This window comes from Callithrix jacchus, chromosome 12, assembly GCF_049354715.1.
Source record: "Callithrix jacchus isolate 240 chromosome 12, calJac240_pri, whole genome shotgun sequence".
Classification (NCBI taxonomy): domain Eukaryota; kingdom Metazoa; phylum Chordata; class Mammalia; order Primates; family Cebidae; genus Callithrix; species Callithrix jacchus.
In genome coordinates, this window is record NC_133513.1 from 107361286 (window position 1) to 107378396 (window position 17111).

A 17111-nucleotide genomic window follows, 5' to 3' on the forward strand; every position below is an offset into this window, starting at 1 on the left:
CTTCTGGGCTCAAGAGATCTACCTGCCTCAGCCTCCCAAAGTGCTAGGATTATAGGCATGAGCCATTGTGCCTGGCTGCAAGTTGTTTTTCTAGCAATGCCTTCCTTCCTGTGCATAGAACCAAATTCAAGCCCTGACTCTTGGCCATAAATACAGGCATGAGCCACCGCACAGGCTTCTTGCCCACTTCTCACCTGCCCAGGCTTCTTGCCCACTTCCCACCAGGAAAGAAGCCAGTGTAGCCACTTCTGAGGCCCTCCTGCAAGAGCTCTGGAAATGCATGGCCCTTGCTTTTGAGTTTCCCAGGATCTCCATCTTTTCCAAAGTGATTATATCTTTACTGTTTATTTTTGTTTTTTTTTAATAATAAAAATGAAACTTTACATCTTTCCAAATTAATTACTCTTCTTTGTCATTGGGTGTGTTTTTACTTGTGTTGAATTTCATCTTACCGATGGGTCATAATTTCTATAACTATTCTCCCCCTGAGGGGTTGCAATATTCTAAATAGAACATATAAGAACATCTTGATGCAGATTATCCTTTTCTTTTTTAAAGCAGCATTATTGAGATATAATTGATATACCACACAGTTCATCCATTTAAAATGTACAATGTAATGGTATTTAATGGAACAAAGCTTTGCAACCATCACCACAACTAATTTTGGTACAGCTTCAGTACCCTAAAAAGAAACTTCATGCCCATCAAGATCCACTTTATTCTCCCCATCCCTCTCAGTCTTAAGCAACCACTGTTTTATTTTCTGACTCTATAGATATCCCTGTTTTTGAAATGTCCTAATAAGTGGAATCACATAATATTCCAAAAGCCCATTTCATTTCATGGTCTTCTGCAAATGCCTTCTTTCACTCAGTAGAATATTTTCTAGGTTCATCCACATCGTAGCGTCAGTACTCCATTTTTTTATATCACCAAATAATATTTCATTGCATGGATATACCACATTTCATTTATCCTTTCGTCAGCTGGTGGCCATTCGGGTTGTTTCCACTTTGTGACCATTATGAATAATAATGCTGCTATGAGCATTTGTGTACCAGTTTTTGTGTAGGTACATGTTTTCATTTCTGTCGGGTCCACTACATAGTCTTAATCAGGCATTGCTCTCTGTGGTTTCACACTTGTTCTTTTTTTGCTGGACTCACGATCTCCCACTCCACCACAAATCTGTTCCTCCTTCAGTGCACACTGCAGGGTCTACCACCTAGCCTGTTGCACAAGCCAGAAACTTACACGTCACCCTTTGCACCTTCCTCGGCTCCTCATCCTCCACCCTGCTACAGCCCATGTCTAGTCCAGTTGCAACTCAAATAGAAGTATTTCCCAGAGAAGCTTTGCTGATAGAATCAATCAGGTCATTCATTCTTTACATGCTTTACCCCTCTGTTTATGTTTGTGGGATTATTTGATTAATATCTGTTTGCTCACAGTTTTAGCTCAAGTGCTTAGCATAGTGCCTGGTTTGTGGCAAGGCACGTAAACTTTTCAAGATTGACTATGCATCCCACTCCCTTTACAACATCTCACAGCTTCCAATACACTAGCATTGTCAGTAAAAGTTTGTTTTTTGAACTGCTTTTATTTCACAATTTTTAAATTGTTACTTATGTGCAGTAAATGCACCCTTTTTAGAGTATCATTCTGTGTCTTTTGACAAATGCATGCAGTCCCGTAATCACTACCACAATTAGGATACAGAATCGTTCATCAACCTTAAAATTTCCCTGTGATCCTTTGCAGTCAATCCCTCCCCCTAATCCTGTCCCCTGAAAACCTCTGACTTTTCTTTCACTTAGCATAATGCATTTGTGATTCACCCATGTTCTTGCAAAAGTTTATCCCCTCTTGTGTTGTAACATTCCATTGTATAGATGAATTATAGTTTGTTTATTTATTCCCCAGTTGAAGAATATTTGCGGTTTTAGTTTTTGGCAATTACGAATAAAGTCAGTATAAATATTCATGTACAGGTTTTTGTGTAAACTAAGTATTTGATTTTACTTGGATAAATACCTAGGAGTGGAACTGTTTGTTCTTATGTTAGGGGTCTCTATCTTTATAAGAAACTATCAAACTGTTTTCCAAAATATTGTATCATTTTGAGTGTGTGGGTCCCACTTGCTCTGCATCCTTGCAACACTTTGTATTGAGAGTTCTTTATCTACTTTCTCTGGATTCAAGTCGTTGATCAGATATGTGATTTGCAAATTGCTTTTTCCAATCTCAGACTTGCTTCATTCTCTTTATAATATCTTTCAAAGAGTAGAAGTTCTTAATTTTGATGAAGACCAAAATTCATCAATTTCTCTCCTTCTCTGGAACATGTTTTTGGTATCGTTTCTAAGAACTCTTTGCCTAAACCAATTCATGGAATTTTTCTCCTGCATTTTCTTCAAGGAATTCTATAGTTTGCGGTTTTATAGTTGGGTCTTTAGGCCATCTTATTTCGCTTTTATTTTGTGAACTTTTTCATCTACTTTAAGCCTCAAATCTAGTCTATTAGTTACCTACCTATGTTGCCTTCCAGACTTCAAACTTCTTTCTTTCTCTCTCTCTCTTCCTTCCTTCCTTCCTTTCTTTCTTCTTTCTTTCTTTCTTTTCTTTCTCTTTCTTTTTTTCTTTCTTTTCTTTCTTTTTTTGACAAGAGTTTCACTCTTGTTACCCAGGCTGGAGTGCAATGGCGCGATCTCGGCTCACTGCAACCTCCGCCTCCTGGGTTCAGGCAATTCTCCTGCCTCAGCCTCCTGAGTAGCTGGGATTACAGGCACGCACCACCATGCCCAGCTAATTTTTTGTATTTTTAGTAGAGACGGGGTTTCACCATGTTGACCAGGATGGTCTCGATCTCTTGACCTCATGATCCACCCGCCTCGGCCTCCCAAAGTGCTGGGATTACAGGCTTGAGCAACCGCGCCTGGCTCTTTTTTCTTTTCTTTTCTTTCTTTCTCTCTCTCTCTCTCTTTCTTCTTTTTCTTTCTTTCTTTATTTCTTTTGAGATGGAGTTTCGCTCTTGTTGCCCAGGCGGGAGCACAATGGCATGATCCTGACTCACTGCAACCTCCATCTCCCAAGTTCAAGCGATTCTCCTGCCTCAGCCTCCTGAGTAGCTAGGATTACAGGTTTGCACCACCACACCTGGCTAATTTTGTATTTTTAGTAGAGATATGGTTTGTCCATATTGGTCAGGCTGGTCTCGAACTTTCGACCTCAGGTGATCCACCCTCCTTGGCCTCCCAAAGTGCTGGGATTACAGGCATGAGCCACCGCGCCTGGCCCTTCCAAGCTCTTTGAGGGAAGAGATTGTGTTTTATCACATAAGCCCTAGAGTAAGCATTGCCTTACATTTTGAGCCTACACACCTCAATTGCTCCCATAGTCCCAGCCTGTGTTCATGTTCCTATTTTCTACAACACCCAGCGTCACACCTCTCACTTTAGATACAGTACAGATGTTACTGAAAAGAAATGAGACCTTAGAAAGGCTTTAGGGCTCTGTATCCCATTGAGAATTAAGACAAATTAGCATAACTAGGAAACATCATTTGTGGTCATGCAAAGGCACTGACTGTATGAGGCACACTTCCCATGTGCAGACACTTGAACAACCCCTGCTAGCTCAGACCTCCAGAAAGTTCTTTTATTCTACGTCGCCTTTTTTTTTTTTTTGAGACAGAGTCTCGCTCAGTCGCCCAGGCTGGAGTGCAGTGGTGTGATCTCAGTTCACTGCAAGCTCCAATCCCTGTGCTCAAGCCATTCTCCTGCCTCAGCCTCCTAGGTAGCTGGGATTATAGGCACACGCCACCACGCCTGGCTAATTTTTGTATTTTTAATAGAGGTGGGGTTTCACCATGTTGGCCAGGCTGGTCTTGAACTCCTGACCTCAGGTGATCTGCCCTCCTCAGCTTTCCAAAGTGCTGGGATTACAGGCATGAGCCAGCGCGCCTGGCCTCTATGTTGCCTTCTTATAACAGTGTTTATCGATTACCTGGAAAACATGACTGATGAGTTATGTGATTAACCAAAGTGCTCTGATAGTGTATTTTAAAAATCTGAAACCACATTCAGGTAGAAGGTAGCAGTGGAAACAGGAGTCATGTGTGAGCTCCAAAAATGGAAAGACAATTTTCTATCCTCAGTCAGAGTAGGGCCAGATATGAAAAGACAAGGGCCGTTTTTTCAGGAGCAATTTTTTCCTACTTGCATTTGTTTCTTCCCAATATGGATGAGTTTTCATGGAACATCCACTTCCTGGCTGCTTGGAGAGAAGGGAAGGGGGCTTTCTCCATTCAAGGGTTTCAGATTCAGAGATTCAAAGAAAAGCCCATTCTCTCTGGAAGCTGACTTCCTGACCTGTTTTCAGAACATTTTACAGGGGTTATTCCTGGGTCAGCCACAGAGAAAGAGAGGCATCCTTGGACAGCAAAGCTACAGATCCGGAAGCCTTTGGCTATCTTTAGAGAAGGGCAGAGAGCTCTTCACTTCTCCAAGTGTGTTAGGAGATGCTTTCTCGTGCCTCTGCTTGGGCAAAGAAAAAAATGGCCAAAGAAGGACAAATCTATTTCTTACCACTGGAAAGGCCTTTTAACACTTTTTTCTAGTAAGAGATGGGGTTTTGCTATGTTGCCCAGGTTGGAGTGAGTGGCTAGTCACACGCACGCTCCCACTACTGATCAGCATGGGATTTTTGTCTCACTCCACTTCTGATATGGGCTGGTTTACCCCTCCTTTGGCAGCTTGGTAGTCCCTCCTTTCTGGAGTTCACCATATTGATGCTGAGCTTAGTATGGATATCCATTCAGCACAGTGGACTACAGCCCAGAACTCCTGGGCTCAAGCCACTTTCCCACTTCATCCTTCTGTGTAGCCAGGACTGCAGGACTACAGTTGGGCGCCACCACACCCAGCTGGAAAGAGCTGAAAGAACTTCAAAGCTTTGACAGAACATTTTTTTTTTGATGGAGTCTCACTCTATTTCCCAAAATGCAGGGCAGTGGCGCCATCTCAGCTCACTGCAACCTCCATCTCCGGGTTCAAGCGATTCTCCTGTCTTAGCCTCCTGAGTAGCTGGGATTACAGGTATGTGGCACCACATCTGGCTAATTTTTGTATTTTTAGTAGAGACGGTCTTTCACCATGTTGGCTGGGCTGGTCTCGAACTCCTGACCTCAAACAATCGGCCCGCCTCAGCCTCCCAAAGTGCTGGTCTTACAGGTGTAAACCATTGTGCCCTTTCTTTGATGGAACATTTTGTCCCAGAATGAAAAGGATCCATTTATATACTGTTGTTTTAATTACAAAAATTGAGAAATGATGAGCATAAAGCTTAGTGATTTGAACTGAGGCATCTTCTGGCAGCCAGAACAGACTCATTAGAATAAACTTTATGAACTTGGCATTTTGTATTGTTCAAAAATAACCAATTACAGAAAAGAGAAATGAGATGTCAGGATTTTAATTTTAATTTTAAAGTATATATAGGTGTTATATCGAACTGAACACAGAAAGTAAACACCAGAACAAAAGTATGCCAAATTGCAGGGTTTATTGCCGGCGACCACGGAGGACTCACGTCTCTCCAACCTGTGGCCCCGTAAAAGAGGGTGACAAGACCTTTTATACTTGTAAAATCACCTTGGGGGTGAGGGGAGAGGATGGGGTGAGGGGCTTCAGACATTCCGTGGGCCAGTGGATTCAAATCACCTTCTGGGCAGAGAGGAGGGTGAGGGGGTTCCGGACATTTCGAGGGCCAGGGGACTATTTGACATTCTGATTGTTATTTAAGGGGTTCACAGATGCTGAGATTAACATTCGTTTACACATCGTCTGGGTAGGGGTGGGATCCATAGATTTTTATTTACTTGGCGCCAGGATGGAATTATCTGGGGGTGCTTACTCTGGTAAACAAAGGCCAGCAATTCTGGCATTTACAGATAAGAGAAGGTATGCAGCTTTCCCTCAGTTTGCATCCTGCAAGTGATCTAGCAATTTACAAAAGCCAAGGTTAGCAGTCATTGTGAGGAGAATGGAAACAGCTTTGTTCTTTAAAAAATGGCATTGTACAGGTTCTAACTCTAGGCCAGCTATATCACATAGGGATGAAGATTTACCAGGCAAATGGAGAGAAAAAAAAAAGCAGGAGTTGCAATCCTAGTCTTTGATAAAACAGACTTTAAACCAAAAAAGATCAAAAGAGACAAAGAAGGGCATTACATAATGGCAAAGGGATCAATGCAACAAGAAGAGCTAACGATCCTAAATACATATGCACCGAATGCAGGAGCACCCAGTCATAAAGCAAGTTCTCAATGACCTACAAAGAGACTTAGACTCCCACACAATAACAGTGGGAGACTTTAACACTCTACTGTCAATATTAGATCAACGAGACAGAAAATTAACAAGGATATCCAGAATTTGAATTCAGATCTGGACCAAGCAGACCTAATACATCTACAGAACTCACCACCACAAATCCACAGCATATACATTCTTCTCGGCAGCACATCACACTTATTCTAAAATTGACCAGATAATTGGAAGTTAAAACACTCCTCAGCTAATGCAAAAGAATGGAAATCATAACAGTCTCTCAGATCAGAGTGCAATCAAATTAGAACTCAGGATTAAGAAATTCACTCAAAACCACACAACCACATGGAAACTGAACAACCAGCTCCTGAATGACTACTGGATAAATAATGAAATGAGGCAGAAATAAAGATATTCTTCGAAACCAATGAGAACGAAGACATAATGTACCAGGATCTCTGGAACACATTAAAGCAGTGTCTAGAGGGAAATCTAGTGATTAATAATCAAATTTACCTCATACTTCAAAGGAACAGCCTAATTTGGGCAGTGTTTTAAAAAATTAATTTTTTAATTGACAAATAATAGTTGCATATATTTATGACACACAATATGATGTTTGAAAATGTGTACCTGTGGAATGGCTAAATCAAGCTAATTGATATATGCGTTACCTCACATAGCACTTTTGTGGGACAAGAACTTAAAATCTACTCTTGTCGTAATTTTCAAGTATATAATATATTGTTATTAACTGTAGTCCCCGTGTTGTACAAGAGATCTCTTGAACTCATTCCTCCTACCTAACCTCCTAGTTAAGATTTCATCTTGATTCTTTTATTTTCAACTTTTATTTTAGACACAGGGGCACGTGCAGATTTGCTACATGGGAATATTGTGTGATGCTAAGGTTTAGAGTGTGGATCCCATTACCCAGGTGGTGAGCTTAGTATCCGATAGGTAGTTTTCTAACCCACCTTCCCAACCTTCTTATAGTCCACGTACTTATGTCCATGTGTGCTCAAAGTTTAGTTCCCACTTAGAAATGAGAACATGCTGTATTTGGTTTTCTGCTCCTGTTAACTTGCTTAGGATGCTGGCCTCCAGCTCCACCCACGTTGCTGCAAACCATATGATGTCATTCTTTCTATGGCTGCATAGTATTCTATGGTGTGTATGGACCACAGTTTCTTGATCTAATCTACCATTGCTGGGTTGATTCCCTGTCTTTGCTATCGTGAATAGCACAGTGATGCACATTTCATGCATGTGTCTTTTGGTAGAATTACATCGGCAAAGACCCTTATTCCAAACAAATATTCCAAAGATCCTTATTCCAAATACAGTCACATTCTGAGGTTCCAGGTAGACATCTTTTGGGAGACACTATTTTGACCCACTGCATATGCACTGATACGTAAAGGCTCAAAACTAAAAACGGCCACTTGCTGTAAAAGAAGAGTTCAAAATCACAACTCCTGGCTTGCTTGCTCTTAATCTTCCTCCAGGCATGCCCTGAGGACAGTTACTCAGTTTCCCTGGAGTGACTGTCTCCACAGGAAACTTAAGACCAGCACTTATTATACTCACCCTCCTAACAAACAATAGAATGAAGAGAATGAGAGTACATTGAAAAGGAAGTAAATTGGTACAATAATAAGATTTCTAGGCCATTTTTTCAATATTCAGAGGTTTCTCAAGGTTGTGAGGGGAGAAAGGGATAATATGATACAGGTGGATTGCTTTTCCTTTCAGCTAAGGTGCACCTAACTGATCTCTCATCTCATACTTTTGCATTTTACAAGAGATAATCTCCTTGCAAATAAGGTGACACTTGAGCAGATTGCGGTGGAATCTCCCCGGGGGCATTCAGAGGGCTTGGAGCCTTGCCAAGCTTAAGGAAGATGCAGGTGATTTCCCATGGAGGTCTCAGAGAGGGCAGGTTTCCCAGGCATTGTCTGACTGTGGTCTTGTGAATTAGGGCAACGGTGACTGACAAATCCTGGCAATGAATGCTTCATTCATTCACAGACCAGCTCTGCCATTGACCTGAGACCCCGGGATGTGGGGAAAGGTTCCCAAACTTGGCTGATCATCAGAATTATCTGGAGGCGTTTATATTTTGTTGTAAGATTCAACTTCCCAGCTCCTAACCCAGACCTACAAAATCAAAGCCTCTTTATGGACTGAAGCCTGAGCTTTGGAGTTAAACTTGGGTCCAGATCTTAGCTCTTCCTCCACGTCTCCCTTTGAGCTTGGACAAGCCAGGCAGGCTCTCATCTGTGTATGGAGAGGAACAATATCCATCCCTGTGGCTTGTGAGGATCATAGGTCACGTGTGTGCAAGTGGAAGCCATTGGATTGAAAAAATGGTTAATAAATCCGAGCAATTTACTCTGTGTTATCTGAAGCACTTTGTTTTTATGTAAAGGAGGGGCGTAATAACTTTTTTCTTTTTTTTCAACAGGAGAAGCCAGCTGACCCTTGCTCTTATCTGATGGGATTGTAACTGGCATCAACATTTTCTAGCTTTTCATTAAGAAGCTATGTTTTAAGACAATAGCAGGAACGAAAGAACCTATTCTTTTTGTGCCAGCATCCGTCCAGCTTAGAACAAAATGTTATTCATGGCCAGGCTCCACCTTGCTGAGAAAGCCTGGTATTTGTCTTTGCAGACAGTCCTTTTGACATCCTCAGAAAGCCTTGTGGAGACCCCAGAGAGCTTAACTACCTTAGGAGGAAGGTGGCATTTGGACTTGATGGGAGGGGGCTACCCACCTGTCAGCGGGCCTCTCCCAGTCTTGGTTTGCCCTTCCCAGATTCAACAAAATAATCTGCCTAGAGTGTTTAGCCCAGCACCTGGCACTTGGAGACCTGCAAAGAATGTTCACGGCTGCTGCCATCAGACCACACTCTTCTTAGCATCTGGACTCAGATACCTGGGCGTCTGAATATGGCTAGCTCCGGGGCTAGAAGCTGCTGAGGCTCTGCCCTGCCTCCAGCCCCTTCGGGATACTCTGCGAGGGCCCACAGCTAACATATGCTAGGGGCAAAGCAGGAACAGCCTCTGCTCTGAAGGGGAGGCTTCCCAAGCCAACTTTTTTCTTTTTATCTGATGGGAAGGGCTGACTTAAGAGCCAGCAGCAGGGGACAGCACAAATAAATACAGAAAAATCTCTTCAGGAGGTGCGATTGTGCTCAGCTCAATGGCAAGCCCTGGAGAGCAGTTTTATCCAGTGGAGATTGGAAAGTAAAATAAATGTGGTCCTATTACCCACCCTTCCGCAGAGCCGACTCGCTACAGCCTATCCCTGAGCTCTGCCGGAGTAGAAGGAACGTGTGTTTCAGAGTCCTGGTCTCCTGTGGGGAAGAAGGTGCAGAAGTGGGTTCTTAGGGCTGAGATTCCCTGAAGCTTTGGGTGCTATTTTCCCACCCACCCTGGCTTTCTAAGACGCTGCCAGCTCCAAGTCCCCGCCCTTCCCAGTGCTTTCTCGCCCACAGTGGGCCACCTCCAGCAGGGTGGGACTGACAGAAACACCCCAGCAATGAGCTGGGGTTAGAGTAGCCTTCTTCCAGCAATGGGCAAGAGGGGCTGGGGAGGACTGGTGCCTCTCTCCCGCTAACGAAATGTCCCCCAATACTCTCAGGACCAGCAGCTCAGCTTTTACAGCCTTTGGTTCCTTCGAAGTGAGTCATACCATTGAAAAGATCTTTCTGGAACAAACACCACCTTTCATGGGAACAAGTCTTAGCTCTTCCACAGGGAGTGTTTCTAAGCATCCCTGGAGGAGACTACAACAATCCTCCTCACCCAGGAAACCCTCGGAGCAGCTAAGCCCCAACCTGGAACCTTTGGATGCTTCATTTGAGGAGTCTGCCATGCTGGATGGCCACAGTGCTGTGGGGACACCTGTGCCCCTCTCTGCATAATACTTGCCCATCAGCAGAGTTAAGGACTGGAGAGACCGGGGTTTGAATCTCAGTCCCACCACTCAGAGACAGTCTCTCTGGGTCTGTTTGGAAGCAACCTAAGGAATATATGAAAGAAACCATAGAACATGCTTAGTTCAGGGCTGGGCAAACAGAACGTACGACGTGAGAGCTACTTCATTAATAAAAGCCATTTTTGTATGATGCAGGCTCTTGTTCTGCAGAAATTCTCATGATAATCTTTTAAGGTAGGTATCATTATTATTCCTCTTTTCTGGACATGGAAGTTGAGACTTAAGGAAGTTAAACAAATTGTTAGTCATACAGACAGCTACTGGTGGAGCTGGAACTCAAACGCAGGCAGGCTGATGCTATACCCTGCACTCGGCTCTGAGTAATACTTCTGGTTATTATGGCTAGTAATTAGCACATCTTCAGGGATCTCTATCTTAGACTATGCTTGGGTGGAGAGAGTGCTGTTATTGACGGATATAAAAGAGGTTGTGGGCTTATTTTAAGCCTGGAGTATTTATATAAAGACTAGAAGGAGAATCCATGAGGAAGGCCCTGTGAAAACAAACAAAATGACTAGAGGAAGGGGTAAAAAGCCCAGAATGAAAACGAAATCATTCTCAAATGATTATTTAAAATAATACTAGTCCTTATTCTACCACCTAAGCGCTCAGGTGCTATAACTTGGCAACAGTCTTCTGATGGATATTATTATCTTGTCCATTCTGCAGATGAACAAACTGAGGCTGAAGGGAGGTTAATGGGCCCCAAGACACACAGCTGGCGAGTAACCCCCAAACTGTTCATAAATATGCCTTGGTGGTAGTGTTGGGGCTCATGACCAGACTGCAGGGCTCTGGCCAGTCTCATACTAAGAACCCACTTGGTGCAGTGCACCCTGAGAGATTGAGTACATGGCACACAGTCCCTGCACTAAGACAGTCACAGGGAGTGGGATGTGGAAGATAACAGCGTGGGATCTGAAGGGGGCAGACCTGGACAGTTCTAGCTCTGCTGCTCACTGGCTGAGTGATTGGGCATGTTTGATTAGATTCTGAGCTTTGGTTTCCTATCGGTATAGTGGAGCTATAATTGTCTACTTTGAAAGGCTGTCATGAGCAATATGGTCATGCAAAGCTAGGGTGCCTGGCACTCAGCACAGAGATCTCACTACTGTTCAGCTGAAGAGCAGAAACCTATGCAGCTAGCACTAGGAGGCAATGCTTGCTAAGTACCGAGTTTGAGGTTCAACTAGAGGCACGCAAAGAATCACACACAGGTTGGGCTGGGCCCATTAAGACGGGCTCCTAGAAAGGGTGTGAACTTGGGCTTGCCTTTCATTTGGAACAAATGGAGCCCATGGGAAATTCACATGGGTAACTCCAAAGAGCTGATGGATAACTGTTTTTAAAGAGTCAACGTTGGCCATTAATTCCTTTCCCCAGGGTCAGGTCCTCTATGCTCCGCCACCTCCTTGAAGCATCGTACAGAAGAAATGCCTTTGATAAAGCTGCCTGGGAGAGAGCAAGCATGGGATGTTCTGGGAGCTTGCAGTGGTTTGGCGAGATCTGAAGGCAGGGCATGAGAGGCAGTTGAGCAGTGGGTGGGGCAAGATCCTTTCACTCCCAGCAAAGATTAGCTGACTAAAGTCTAGCAACTGAAGTGAGGCAGGGGTCAACTTCCACTGAAGAGGTGGCCACCAGAGCCAAATGCCACAGAGAGTTCATAAGGACTGGAGATGACCCCTAGCTCTGGTAATTATGGACCACAGCGGGGACACTCTCCCACGGTGAGAAGAACACAGACCTTGAGCTGAGCTCTCCTGACCTGTTTTCCATGGTGGTGAACTAAACATGCCTACCGTCTTGACAATAACCTGTATCCCACTTCCAGGGGAGGGTCATGTGAATACCAGTGTGACTGGGTCCTGGACAGGCTCAGCAGACACAGAGCAAAAGGCAGGCTGTGGTTGGAGTGGACCAGCTTGGACATAGATCCTTGTGTCTTCTGGCAACCCTAAAATCTTGGCAGTGAAGGTAACAAGGAAGTTAGTATCCACAGTTTCTTCATGTAAAGTTTGATAATGCAGAGGATGCCCAAAATTGGAAGGATGCTTTTCTCCTACTGCATTCTAGCTTCCTACTAAAAAATGGCCCATTCACAGTGGCTCAGAGCTTCAAACCTCCTCAAACCCCCAGCTCTGTCCAAATGATGGGACTACACCTGCCGTGTCACAAATCAAATCAAGCATCCATGACACAGCACAGTGTAACGTCTCTACTAACCATTTCTTTCCTTTAGTCGCTTGGTCAACGTGGTCTAGGCTGTTGCATGCACAGTCCTGGAATATCCCGCTGTTATTTGTTGCATTTTCCCACCTACATGACAAAAATGCATTCCTACAGCTTTGGGCTCGTTCTGATGTTGTTTTGGTTATTGGAAGTTGCGTTGGTGCTTTCTAAAATGAGGTCAACCTTCCAAGGGAACCAGAGAAGGCGAAATGAAACAGGAATGGAGGCGTGTACGAAGAAAGCACACAACTTTATTCACGAAGTTGTGAGGATGACAGTGATGCAGAGTATATGACAAAGGAGTGCAGTGAGTGCTGCTTGCAACAGGAGCGGGGAGCAGGTCAGGGTCACAGGCACAGCAGCGTGGAGCTGGCAGGGCCACCTTCTCCTCTGCACACAAGCACGTGGCACTCGGCGTGCCAACACACACCTGCTCAGTTTCATGGGGAACACAACACAGCTTTTCAAAGGGAATTCTTCTAAATATTTGCTTTCATATTTCCGAAAAGGGAGGGAGGGCAGGAAGAACTATACGCCTTCCAACATTTGAAAATATTCCATAAACCCAACTTAAAAATGAAAGAGCTCAGAGAGCTTCAATGCAGAGCTGTCAGCAACTCACAGGAACCACACACATCATTGGACAAGTCTGTACATAAAACCCCAAAAGAACAAGAGTTTTGCGGACCATGGTTTCCTCTGCTGTAAAGAAACATACGCACACATGATCAGTAAGCAGCTCACGTCTTCCTGAATGTCAAGATCATCTCCGTCCACCTTTGGTCACTGGGGTCAGGAAGTGACTCATGGGAACTGGACTCTTTGGAGAAACACTTTGGGGAAGAATTTTATTGAATAACAACTGCCACTCAATTATACTAAGCTTCAGAAATTGTTGGATTTGTTTAATTTTGCTGTGTATGTATTCATTGCTTAGAACGTTTCTTTCGGCTTAAACTGACCATTTCCCCCTTTCTTTTTGAGTTTTGCATGATTAAACTTGCCCAAATAAAAACATAACAATCCATATGCAAAGCGTATCTGTCACCACCTCCCACTGCTTCCTGGGCAGCAAACAGAAAAATAAACAGTTATTATTATTATTTTTTGTATTTTAAAAATGCCAAAGTGAAGGTTTCTCTTTCTCCTATCACAACATAGATGAATAGTTCCCTTAAAGTACATCATTGCTATAAGCTGGTATCACTGCAAATCTCAAGTCCCAAGTAATCTCTTTTTCTGGATAGAAAGTTCTTCAACAGGGAGCACAAAAGAGCAAGCTTTGGGGCATACCGACAAACACTTCATTGGTTAGAAGAGAGTAATTTTAAAAATCAAATAAAATCGAGGCTGGCATAAGGAGTACAGATGAAATAGCTACCAGAAACACAGAAGAGGGATTAAGAACTGAGACTGCTTCAGAGGACACAGGAGGGTTGACGAGACAGTCCATTTTCCTTCCACCATCTTTCAAGACAGTCAGGAAAAGGGTTCTGTGAGCACCCACCTGTCCCTTTGATACATGGGAGGATGCCAAGACCAAGTTAGCTTTAAATCATTTTTAGAAAGACTTATCTAGTCAAAAGTTTGAATTTTTCAAACTTGCAAAAGCATATGTATTTGATATAATCATCTGAGAAGCAATTCTAGAAAAAAATGTTTGCTTCGATATCTAAATAAATTCAGTGAAACTTTTAGAAACATTATCAGCTAGACATCTCTGAGTTAGAGTGGACTGATAGACCAGACTGGGATGGAGAGGGTCAGAAATGAAAATGAACTGCTCCAGCCTCTGCCTCAGAAGAGGAAACTCAGCTTGGAGATGACAGAATTGGGTAGCGGAGTAGATGCTAGAGCCCATGACAGATAGAAAACTACCCCATTAAAAACAAAAAACTAACTCTAGTTGATCTCTTTGAGGTTTTGAAGAACAGGCAGTTTATGTGAAGTTATTGAAGAAGTCATATTAAGAACATTTCATAACTAACCCCAAACCAAAATGTAGATGCATAGCTAGCTGTGCAAGTTTCCAAAGGCTCTTCCTATCTCCTAATAAGTCACACAGAAAGACTATATGATAGCCTGGATTTTCTTGAAGACCTTTTATAAGAGGAACTGATTTTCATATCATCATAGAGGCCTCTTTTACTTCATGCCATCAGTATGCATGTAAGAGTCCCAAGGAAGTAAAATGTTCCAAAATGTAGCCCTTTACATATGCACCAGAGAAGCCTGCCATATATATAATTCCCCTCCTAGGGTGAACAAGCTCCATTAGTTTGAGTGCGTTAATAACTGGAATTTTCATGTGTAGTACAGGGTGGGGTGAAAGCAGACAATACCCATCTCATGTGCTGTGACCAGGAAGGACACTTTGAGGACAAGCATGCTGAGCCCAGTTTAACCAAATGGACAGGCATTATAGCCCACATAATTTGTTCTGGCAGTTAGCAGGTACCAGGTTGCCCCATGACCCATCCCTCCGGCTAGAGCCTTCTGCCGGGAAATGAAGTAGGGGTCGCACTCTGCATTACAGTTTCCAGTGACCCCTCCCCAGAGCAGAGCACTACTCTGCTTGCACACAGGAGGCTACTGGTGCTTTCTGGCAATGCATTTCTGCAAGGTGCAGTTTAAATGAACTCATATAGTATTTGATATGGAAAGGAACTTTTCTCCTCAAGTTGGATGCAGAACTGAGTTTAAAAGATACAAGAAAAGCAGGGTTTCATTAGTGGGAGCTGACTTAGGGTTCAGTTCTTTATCATTGCAATCTTAGGCAGGCCCCTTAACTCCTAGTTTCTGTAAAATAAGGAAGGGGGTTGTCCCAGTTTTCAGTCTAATGTCCCCATTCTATGACAGACCCATATCTTCTTTATGAAGACCAAGGAAGAGGAATTTTAGTAAAACTACCTGATTATGCCCATGTTTCCCAAATACCTTAATTACTCTTATATTGACATTTGATCTGCACATGTGTGGGTGATAATTCATTAATCAATGTAAAACATGGAGGCCCTTTATTAGCTCCATAATGAAAAATAATCTCTCCACCAGCCAAGTGCTGGGACCCATGTGGCCACCATTGTTACTGACAGGTAAGAAAACATGAAATGCACCATCCTCTCTGTCCCCACACTTTCCAGAGTAAAGCAAGGATGAGGACGCCCAGGCACTGTGCCAAGGCTACTAGTGCAGGAGGGCACGGAAAAAGAGGATGAGAGAGATGGGACAGAAAAAGCATGGAATAAGCAAAAGGCCACTGAGACACCGAAGGCCAAACTGCAAACTGCAGTCTGCCTTTCAGCCAAGCAAAAGCTGGTCTCATCTGCTTATGGCCACCCTGTCAGAGCCATTTGCTAAAGATGTGAATAGGTCCAACACACACACACACACACACACACACACACACACACACACACACGAGAACAGTCCTCAAATATTCAGTGCATAGCACTGAAAGGCTAGGACAATTTGTATTCCTTCAGTAAGAGCACAGGAGGATGCTGTAAAACAGTGACGGTGTTCATTCCAGCCCCAAATGACAGCAGTGGGCCATGTATCAGAGGCTGCAATGCAGACTCAAAAACTATCCTACTTGCTCCTTTACCACCTGTGTCAGAGAGATAGCTTGTAAGCCTAATACCTGGTGCCAGCAGGAAGGACTTCAGAGCTTTTGTTCTCAGTGGCATATGAAGGTAAATTCAAATTCTTTCTTCTTTGGCTTTAAAACAGAGCTTAAATTATTAAGCAGAGCCCCAAAGCATGATAATAAATATGACTTAACCTCCTGGGTGTGGAGTTACACAAACTCTCCCTCATCTAACTCACATAGGGAATCATGATGTGGTTTTATATGCACACATGTGTTGGTGAAATCCTAGGCTTAAATTTAAATACAGTGTTGCAGAGTCTGAGGGCTCTTTTTTTTTTTTTTTTTTTTTTTGTCTGAGGGCTCTTGTGAGATGCTCTGACCTCCATATCCCGCCTCGTCCTTCCTCGATCCTGTTATGAGCTACATCAGCACCAACACCTTTCCATGGAGGAAGTGATGTTGGGGGCGCAGTTTAGCCTCACTCTTGATCTTGAGTCACATATACTTGGTGAAAATGTCTTTAGAAGCTGCAACACTGTGGGACAAACATTCGAGTAGAAATTAGAAAGCACATGCGCACTCACAAAATTACTCTGAGTGAGTGAAACCAACATGCATACATACACTCATGAAGTCAACAGAGCTAGGCAAGAAGAAAGCTGAAAAGGCCAAATTAAATCTGTTTAAGGGAGTCTACTTTGGAGTTGCAGAGATTTAAAAGAGAAAAACACATCTTTCCTTAGCCTATTACTGAAAGAAACCTTAAAAACCAACAGCATGGGCTTGATCTGATTCATAGGCTGCCAGAGAGACAGCAGAGGACAATGATGGAAGGACTGGAGTCAGTAGGACATGGGACTTTTTTTTTTGCCAACAGTGATATGGCCCCTGGGCAAAATAACCTAATAGCATGCCACTGAGCCAATCTGTAGGCAATTTCTGTTTTTCCTTTCC

General features: G+C 43.4%; 1 long non-coding RNA gene across 1 annotated transcript; it reads left to right on the forward strand.

Moving 5' to 3' along the window:
* Positions 1–8796: 8796 nt before the first annotated feature.
* LOC103796822 (uncharacterized) lies at positions 8797–13686 on the forward strand. The gene is made up of 2 exons (XR_624684.5): positions 8797–10510; positions 11720–13686. It is a non-coding gene; the product is annotated as an uncharacterized LOC103796822 (long non-coding RNA).
* The last annotated feature ends 3425 nt before the right edge of the window (positions 13687–17111 follow it).